A 10,532-nucleotide genomic window follows, 5' to 3' on the forward strand; every position below is an offset into this window, starting at 1 on the left:
TTTGTTTAGCTGATCAACATTAAAGAAATTGGAGAGATGTAAGTGTGGAGGTTGGCATTATGGTAGGTGAACATCTTAAAAATGCATAAAGCAATTGTAACACAAGGTTTAATAAAGCTGGCGATTATAATGTATTATAAGACAAGAGGTTATATGAATTGAATGTTTAGCGCAACATAAATCATTTTAAACCAGCAGGTGTCAGTGTTGCCTATGTAGTCTGACAGACTACCGCCAGTTATGAACTTTTACACTTGGTTTCAGCTCTTTGTCACTTATTATCTAAGCACTTTTATTTATTTTGGGACAATCATTTAATCATCCATGTTGTTCTTTATTCTTGAAAAATCAATGAATGTAGTGTTTCATGTGGAAGGTGTTACAGTTTAAGAAACGTCTGTTGTCATTTTGCTCTAATTATAAAGTATGTAAGACGTTTCACATTAAAGGAAAACAAGTTAGATTTAAAATCATGTCAAATATATCCACATTTCATTCAATTTTACTCTGCTTTCCAAGTTGTTGTTGTTGTTTTTTTGTGCGTGTCTACGTGGAGAAAAGATGCTTTGTTTATAACAGTGCATCTTAGGCTAATTTCAGTAATGTGATCCAGCCTGCACCCGCTGACAGTTTAATAGCTATTATTTGTGTCACCCTCTCTCATAATGCCTCTGCTGTAAATTGCTACCTGCAGGCAAGCAGGGCTTGACTGACATATTACCTTGCAATATGGTGTCTATTGTTTTAATTAAGTGTAAGTGTTTGTGACATTCAATGGTTTCCAAGTTACTTTTTAATAGCACATCAGGAAAAAAAAGGGAAATTAAATTATTATGGTTTACATTACATAAATATTTTTCCAAACTCTTTGCTAATGATTACACATTATTCTACCACTGTGACTGTCAGTTTATTTAAATGCATCACAAATAAAAACGTTGGATAGGTGATGCAACATAAACCCTCTATTGGCAGCATCTGCTTCCAGTTTTTTTTTTATCCACCTATAAGCTTTATTATTATTCTTTTGTCCCTGATTTTTTTTTATTTTTATTCATTACAACAAAAACTAGTTTATTTTTTATTTTTTTTCGTCAGCCAGTCTATTTGTGCTTTAGTTTCTCCCCATCATCAATTTACTCTTTTAGATGCCCTAAGTGAAGCATAATCATGTTTTCATCTGATGTCACTGGCCATTCCTGTCAGTAATGTACCACCAGCTTGCCAGTTGGGGGAACATATTTGATGTCAGGGAGGTGCATGTGTTGCATACTCTCCATCCAGCCACTGAAGTCGTATCTGTCTCCGGCACACCAGTTTGTTCTGACAGGCCTGCCACAATGATGACTGCATCACCCAGATGCGGCAGAGTGGCTTCCGAGCCAACGCTGACATGCCGTCTAAAGGAGCAGTCAGCTGTCTACATGAGTCTCTTTCTGCCCCATCAAACCTCAGAGCCCATCTCATCCCACAGAATGAGGCAGCATCGCCCTGGTTGGTTGTTTCGTTTTGCTCTCTGCGATGAGTTCATCTGATGTGACAGACTTATCTGACTTAGATCGTCTTAATATCTCTAACGATAAGTTTGTGTCTTTAAATCTTTGAGTTAATCTAAAGACAATCTGAATTTGCTGCGTAAATGTAACTCTGTTGCTTTTAACATGCATGACGATGAAAAATTCAAAAACAATTACCATGTGTGTAGGACGATCGCATAACATAATCATAAATACAAATGCTCACAGAGATCACAGTCAAAAATTCCCCCCTACTAAGCAGCTCCCTCTTCAGATTCAAGTTGGTACTCAGACTGGACTGCTTCGAGACATGAATATTAGTTCCAGTCAGACATGTTTGCAAAATGAAAAGATTATTTTAAAGCTAAATCTGTCCGGGACATGAATATATCAGATCTTGCTTTGGCGTCAAGTTAGTTGCTGCTGTTGCTAGTTTGAGGGATTTGAGTGGGGAAGGCTTGGAGGCTTGGAGACTGCAGCTATGAGAAGGAGCTTCTTGGTAGGCAGAGCTTGGTTCCACCAAACATTTTACAAATCAGAATGGTTGCCAAGAAATATTTAACAATTTCTCAAGCATGCATAAAAAAAAAACATCAACCAGAACTATCATAAAAGTGCTGAAAGTCAAAAGAGTTCCCATGTCAGAAGAATGGACTCTGTTTCTGCACCTTTGGCCATCATCATGGGTGATCAAGACTGACACACATCACCAAAGGCTTTCATGTCTGATGAGAACACCTGTCTGACTCCCAGGATGAAACTGGACAGAGGCTTGCCAATGCAATTAACATTTCATATGTGCTGTGCTGTCTCAGACAACAGTGTTGTGGTGCACTAAAAGAGAGAAGACAGAGCAAGAACAAAATTGTAAACTTTTTGCTTTAGTTATTTTTATTTTATCTTTACAATTTCTTAGATCTAATTCCTAATATTGAGTTGGAAAAAGTATTTGCTGAAATGAAATGTTTGGGTAGTTTAATATGAAATATAAATAACCGAAGTGTCTACCAAAATCAGTCTCAACATTTATTTATTAACTATCCCAAACCAACCAGCAAGTGAGTAAAGGGAGAAAAAAAAAAGATTTTAAAGGGGCCTAGTCAAAGTTCAGACTTCATTCTGACTGAGATCATATGACAAAACCTTTAACTAGTTGTTTATTCTTGAAGAACCTCCAATATTACTGAACTAAGGCAATACTGCAAGAAAGAATAAGTCAAAATTTGTCAGTGCCAGAAATGGAAAATGTTTGATGTCAGTTGTTGCTGTTCGGTGTAGAACAACCGAACAGCAACTGCTTTTCAGATTGAGCCAGGTGTGGTCAAATAGCTTTTGTCGTGTAATAAATGAAATTACAATTTGAAAACTGCTTTTTGTAATTACTTAAATTATCTTTCACTGATCTTAATATTTGTCTCATCTGAAACATTTAGGTGTGACTCAAAAAAGCAAAAACAAAAGAAAAATACAAATGACATACACTTTTTCTCTTTGCTGCAAAATCACTTTGAATAAACAGAACGATTAAAAGCTGGGGTCATAGAGATTTATTACATATTTTATATTAATTTTGTTCGGCAGAGATGAGACACAAGGAAAGTCAATCATGAGACGTTAATGCTGATGGTCTGTACGGAGGAAACAGAAAAAAATTCCACTGAGTTGAGGAGCAAAACAGCAATTCAAACTTTTCTTCCAAAATTCATAATTCAGAGTACTCATAAATAGTTATTACATTTACTATTTTGACAAACTGAAAAATACTATCTTACTGTGTAAGTTATCCACCTCTTAGGGACACGATCTTCACATTTATTAACAAAACACCTGGTTGTGTGGTTTTATTAACCTCCTGCGTAAATATGAATAGCCAGAATATATTGCATCCTCTTTTTGTCACATCCTGTTTACAAACTGCAAATACATACAGCAAGGGATCTGTTTGATGAGATAAGACACTCATTTGGGCAATATTGCATAAAGAAATATGCAAGAAAAGAAAAAAAAACAACCACCAGCCACGCTAGATGAAATTACAGACAAAAAAAATGGTCTCTGATGAATTGGCACTTAATTACCGGTTGATTAGCATAATTATGCATGTTAATAGCATCTCAAATGAATTGCAGTTGTCAGGAGGGAGGAAGCATCTGTAGTGGTGGCAGCCTGATACATATTTTCTCCTATCCAACAGCGTTGTCTAACTCTTCCCCTTAAGTGTTCTCGATTAATCACAACACACTTCTTTTCCTTTGGAGTGAAATTTGGCATTTTGGGATAATTGGCCCATTATGGTGCGCTTGTCACATCTGTAATACCAGGCTAATGAGTCCCCTTGTGTGCTAGCATTCCAAGATGATGGCAGAGCATTGGTGCTGAGTGGCAGGTAAAGATATGACTCAGTCATACTGAGACATGTAATCAGACTGTTGCAGAGCTCAACCTCTCAACATCCCAAACACTGACAATATTTGGATCTCTGTGAAGCCATGGTGAAATAGTGAATGGAAATTTACTACCAATTAGAAGATGGAATATGAATATATGTTATTTCGTACAGATTTTAGACTATGATATACTTAAATGATTTAATTTTACTGTTATATAGTAACATATAACTAGCTATTAAACAATTTCTGTGTATTGTGCATTTTATGACCTTTTAGATGATTCAACAAAAGCATATTTAAATTTGGATTACATTTATTTTTTTTATTTTATTTGTTGTAGTAAACCACAATATATTGTAACACCATAAATAACAATATACACAGTGACAGACTTTTGTTGTTTTTGATACATCTTATGCTATTAATTTGAATGAATTACTTTAAAAGCAATTTCTTGAAAGATAACAATGTTTACCTTCTCTTGATTGAAAAAAAAATGTCATAACATATTTGATGATACATATTTCCCCACACTACTGTTCCTGGTCTCTTATTGGGGGGCACTGAGGAGAGGTTGGTCTCAAAGTTGCAGACAGAATCCTGTACAGATTGAGGGAAAGGGTTCAGATGATTCTGTTGCGTATTGCATTTGTAATAATCTGTAAGTACACTTTTTAAAACTTTCATGAAAAGAAATAAAGGCTATTAACAATTTAAAAAAATGAATTCTTTTATCAATCAAACATATAGTCTTTTTTTAAAATAAATTGAAATCACAGTTACAATATTCTTAGGTAACGCCTCTTTAAACAAAAAACAACAAAACAACAAAACAATTAAATGAAGCAACAAACAAAGTACAAAACTCAGTGACTGAAGCAATCACTTTAGCCATTGGCTTTTGTGGCAGGGAGAATTGCATTGGATATTAACTTACTAATGCCTTGTGGTCTGTCATTCTCAGAGACAGCCTCTTAATGCCCAAATGGCTCATTTACATTATTGATAAACCAACCCTGAATCACCTCAAACATGGACTATTTAGGGGAAATAATTTTATGCAAACTACATATTGATGGACTAATGATCAATTGGTCCTTGTGTGGTGATAATATGCAACCACTAAAATGTGATGTACATGCTCAATTAGAGTGTAAATAAGTAGTAGCTGGTTGAAGCAAGTGGCATAACTGCACTGCTTCTCTGTCTGACCATACATCTTACTCCATGAATGATGACAGAATTCTTCATCATCCTTGATAAATGTTTGTAAAGCATCATTCTTCTCCAATAATGGTAAACATTTTCTTTAGTTTAACTAAGATGGACCAGGACATCATTTATTTAATCTTACAATTGTCATTTTATGCATTTTTAGTGAAAGCAACGCTGGAATAATTTAGATAACATAACATTCATGTGTTAGTATGACTATCAAAGTCAGGCCTAAATTAATTTAAAAGTCTTCAGTAAGACTAAAAGGTCTGACAAGTACACAAATCAATTTTTGCTAAAGCTCTTTTGCAAAGAGGAATGTGGTAAAAAATTTTTTCTTTAGATGTGCAAAGTCTGGTATATGCCCACCAAAAGACATGCAGACTTTCGAGGTGAATTTGGTTATTCTAAAAGTATGTATTTAGGTGGCTTCATGGCAAAGGTGAGCATTAGTACGAAATTTCTTTGGAGCCATTTATCATTCCTTCACTTCTGACTAATACCACAGACTTTGCTAATATAAAACCCTGACAGCATGATTTCTTTCCCATGGCTCTTGGGCCGTAAGTCTTGAAAGGTTGTTCTTGAAAAGGTAAACGTACATTTGTTGGCACAAATTTTGCTGTGCAAAACGTTGGATTTCATGTTAAAATGTTCATTTGAAGGAGGACTTCTTTAATTTTGTTTGAATAGAAAACAACATAATGCATGTTTTCAGGGTTTTTTCCTAACTCGGTGCAATCTCACTAGAGAATCAATAAGGAGTTAAATCGATAAGTAAAACTGATTTCTTAAGTGAATATTTCTTAAGAACAGTGTATCTTTAATTTTTAATTAAATCTTTCTTCTTCTTTCTTCTTATTTTAAACCTTTTAAAATATTTTTTGGAGAGGTCAAAGCAGATAAACTGCTCATATGCATCGTAGGGACATCCTTTTCCAAACAATAAAATAATCAATGCTGTGATCAAATACATTGTTGTGTACAAAGTGATGCAAATGGGGTCTGCCAGAGCTCCTTTTGTGTCTCTGACAAATTGGGGACATTGTTTGCATGCAGGGAGATTGCCTGTCTCTCATAGTAACACATGGTACAGAGGATTTATCTTGCTGATTGATTGGTGTCATCTGTAAATGTTCATCAGTCTCTTGATTTCTAAGAGCCATCACTATAAGAGTAAACTTATTTTGAAAGCAACTGTAAGTGGTACGATTAGCATTTCTGTGTCTATGACAGAAATAGTCATTAATATTCCCCACCCAAACAATAAGAAGACAAAGGGTACAGCTTTGTCTGTATATCATCATTTATCTCTATGACCTACAAGCTATATAGATGTCACCAATTGCCATTGAGTTAAAGACAGATAACCACTATAAAACACTGAGGATTCATAATACAATCAAGATTGAAAAAATTCAGAATTCTTTTTTTTCCCCCAGAGATCCTAAAATTCTTCCGTAGACACTTGTCTATTTGATTTTGTTTGTCCAGTTGTTACATATAGAAGTAATGAAGACATTTTTCAATTTGTACTATTTAATTTACCCAACTTCAAATGCAAAGCATCTTTGGCAATGACTGCCTTGCAATATCAAGAATCTATTAAAACGGCACCATTTTCAGCTTCCAAGTCAAAGACTGAGGAATAATCAACTCATGCTTTGGGCAATGTTAGCCCACAATGCCCTTTTTAAAATGAATGACCACCATCTGCACTTGTGTTCACAAATCCTGTTCATATTGATGGCAATGAATGAAATGTTCCTCTTCATTTTTTAGCGTTTCCACATATATCAGCCAGGGGGAAAATCATTTATCAGGGCCATACGGGTATTATATATGCTGACTGCTACCATTATGATAACATATAATAATGAAAAGAGGCTGTGGTGATTGGGGCTCTATGTGCCTCAAAGGTAATTTGCACAGTCATGTTTCAGGCGTACTGTGCAATAATTTTAAACCAACCCTGATGTCTTTGCGCTTCAAATGTCCACAGGCAACACATCTTTGGTCTGGAGGGGGGTTTACTGCAGATGTTAATCATCCATCGGTTGGGTAAAGTTTTGACGAAAGGTCAAAAGCAAAGTCATTGTTTGCAGAAAATTAACACACAATAAAAACCATCATTTTCTAATTAAGAGCCCAGCATGATGTTAGAGGAATTCTGATTCACACTTGTTTTCCAACCACAGGACACTGACGCCTTGCAGTCACTGAGTCAGCCATGAAAGTCCACTTGAAGTTCAGTGATATCAGGCAGTAATTGAAATAATCCCAGGCCAACATATCTCTATGTGAAAGACTGTAGATCATATTTTGTTTTCAATAAGAATAATCTAGTCTGTCTCCGGACACAAACCTGTAATGACATAGGATTGCTTTGACATGCACTTTTAAAAACAGAAAACATCAGCTTTCTTAAAGAAAAATGTGAGCAACTAGTGACATATTAATAGTGGAAGCATTCAGCCTAATCTGTTGCTGTCTTTACAGTCTGCCTAACAGATACTAGAGGAGAAAAGGGACATCATATTATGAAAGAAAATTAGAGCAAGTGTGTTCAAAAGTAATTAGTCCCCTTCTTTAGCACTGTCCATTAGCCCTGACATATTGACACAGGAGAAGAAAACATTTGTGTCAACTCTGGCAGCTGCCTGCACTGTTCAGATAAACATTTTCTTTCTGTTTTGTTTTGATTCCTGATTACAAAATGATTAGTCAGCATGTCCGTCACCTTCTTACCCTTCACCTCTCGTGTAGCTTGACTGACAGATCAAACAATACAATGGTGGGTCTTCGTAAAGCGTCTGCTACTTTCTCTGCTGTATACACTAGTCCTTTTTAAGTGAAGCACAACATTTGGCTTGTAAAATTCATGTGGACATGCTTTACAATGGATAAATAAATTTGAGCTCCATTATTTTTCAATAATAATCTTTGAAATTAACATAGACAAGAAATTTTCAAAGTCTGAGGAACAATTCATTATTGTTGTTAGTTTTTTGACTGCAGTACCTTGGGGGTCATAGAAACAATTTCTAATTCTATGCAATTCAATTGTAAAAGACTTACTCTTACCTTTAAATTATGATACAGCAATGTAACAGAATTTCCTAAACAATTTATACCACTGTGTTGAGAAATCACAAACAGCAATATATTTCTCCCTGAATCTTTTCCTGAGTAAATATTAACTTCTTCATTGTTCATTTACCAGTATCTCATGGCTAACACAAGCTTTAAACAGCTTTAGATAAAACACAATAGCTCCTTTACAGAATAGTATCACTATGCATGAATGACTATGACCAAATCCACACATTTTCTGTATACTTTATCAAATATTCATGCTTATTCTAATTGCAGTATTATATACTGGAGTCAGATGTTACTGTCATTGCCTGAAATAACTGTGCAATCTAGTGGCAAAGGTGACACAAATTCAGAGAAAGCACTTCATTTTGATTACTGATGAAGTAATGTTTGATGACCATGATAACTTGTTACGATAACAGCAGACAGAGCACAGGGTGCCCTTGTGTTTATTTCAGTAGCAGTCGGATTGTTCATTGGTCACCCCCCGACGCTGTAGCAGCTTATATTTTGATAAGAGTTTGATAAAAAGACGATAAGGACAGTATCTTAAATCTTTGGCTATATTGATTTACTGCTCGGGCTTCTACAAATGACATACCACCGTCTCCTTCCTTCTTTAACAACTTCTTAGATAGTCAGAGGAGGTTGTTATTTTACGCATATCACTACATATTCTTACATTGGAAAGATATATTACTAAAAATATGACATTTCTTAACCCTGGATTCAATTTGTGAGTTAAGGAAAAATACAGAACCCTTTTCTTAAATAAAAGACCATGAAAGACATTCTGTAGATTTAGATTTGTCTTGTCAACACAGACGTTATATGTAAAGATACGCATCAGCAAAAGGAATGTCTTTCAGTTTCATTCAAAATGGCCTCTACAGAAAGTCAGCCACGTTGCTAACATTTGTCTTCTCAATGGAACTATTTTAGAATAAAGATAAACGCTGTCCACTTTTACAAAGCTATAAATGTCTGATTTTACTCACCATAACAGAGTAATCAACATAAAGGCTTCAACTTTGGACCTAATTCCCAGTAATTTATCCTGTTGGAGTACAGCCAGGATCATTGATAGGATGGTATCATAGTGCCATAATAGTAACTGATTGCCGCAAAAGTTTTTTTAAGTTAAACAAACTTTTAAAGCTGACCACATAAGTAATACAATAATAATGCTGAAAATATCCACTCAGATTACCTTTAGTTTGAGGAAATATATTTTAATCAAATAAATTTAGTTTAGTTTTGCATAATAAAATAAAACTAATTTAAATAACTATACTGTTCGTTGTGATTTGACATCTTTGAATGTCAAAGATTTTTAAAGAAGAACTAAAACTCTTTCTTCTGAAATAACATGAATGGTTTTGTTTCTCATTCACAAAACATTCTTGATAAAGCAGCTTTTATGACCTGTACTCCCTCACTAGTGACAAAATCACATGCTCTGGCACATGGTACTGTGCTTTGGCCTTTGATCAATGGTTAGATGTGGGACAGCAGTCACTTTTCAGGGCATGCTCTTAGTCCTGGTGAAAATAAGTGAGGTACTGCAGAAAAAGAAAGTCCACTTATTTTTTCAGTTTTCTCTAAATAGAGTTGAAAAATGGGGGTGAATTTGGTAGATATTACTGTTTTGTTTTTCTGTTTTTTGCTAAATTTATTGCCAGCAGGAAGAAATATTAAATGCTTATAGGTTTTAGATATTTGATTTCTTGTTTTGATTCACATATTTTCATGGAACAGTGTCGGGATGAGAATAAAAATGAGCAGAAGAAATCTTTGTAGATCTACTACTTTTCATGAACAGGATTTTGGTGGAAAGGTAGTGTTGTTTTTACATTTTTTCTTTGGCAAGAGGTTTTGACAAATTTTTGGTACGGTACTTTGGATTTCTCCAAAATGTTGCTCTTCAATAAGCATCTAAACACATGTTGTTTCAGCCAGTGGATCCACAAGTATTTTTCTCTTTCCAACAAATTTTGCACTGAGATTTACACTGTACTGTATCTACTTTTCATACTTTTGTATGTTTGCATATTTATTTTTATTTAAATAATCCCATTCAAGGTTGCAGGGCAGGGAGAACTAGAGGCTACCTCTGCAGGCAAACGGTGAGAGGCAGGTTGCATCCTGGATGAGTTGCCAGTCAGACCAGCATAGACACTCCAGATAGAAAACCATATTCAGACACACTTATTCACATATAAAGTCAAATTATAGCCACTAACCCAACATGATTTTTTTCTGACTGTATGAGGAAATAACTCAATCCATAGATTTGAAATGACTGCCTTCT

The sequence above is a fragment of the Xiphophorus maculatus genome, chromosome 4, assembly GCF_002775205.1.
Source record: "Xiphophorus maculatus strain JP 163 A chromosome 4, X_maculatus-5.0-male, whole genome shotgun sequence".
NCBI lineage: Eukaryota > Metazoa > Chordata > Actinopteri > Cyprinodontiformes > Poeciliidae > Xiphophorus > Xiphophorus maculatus.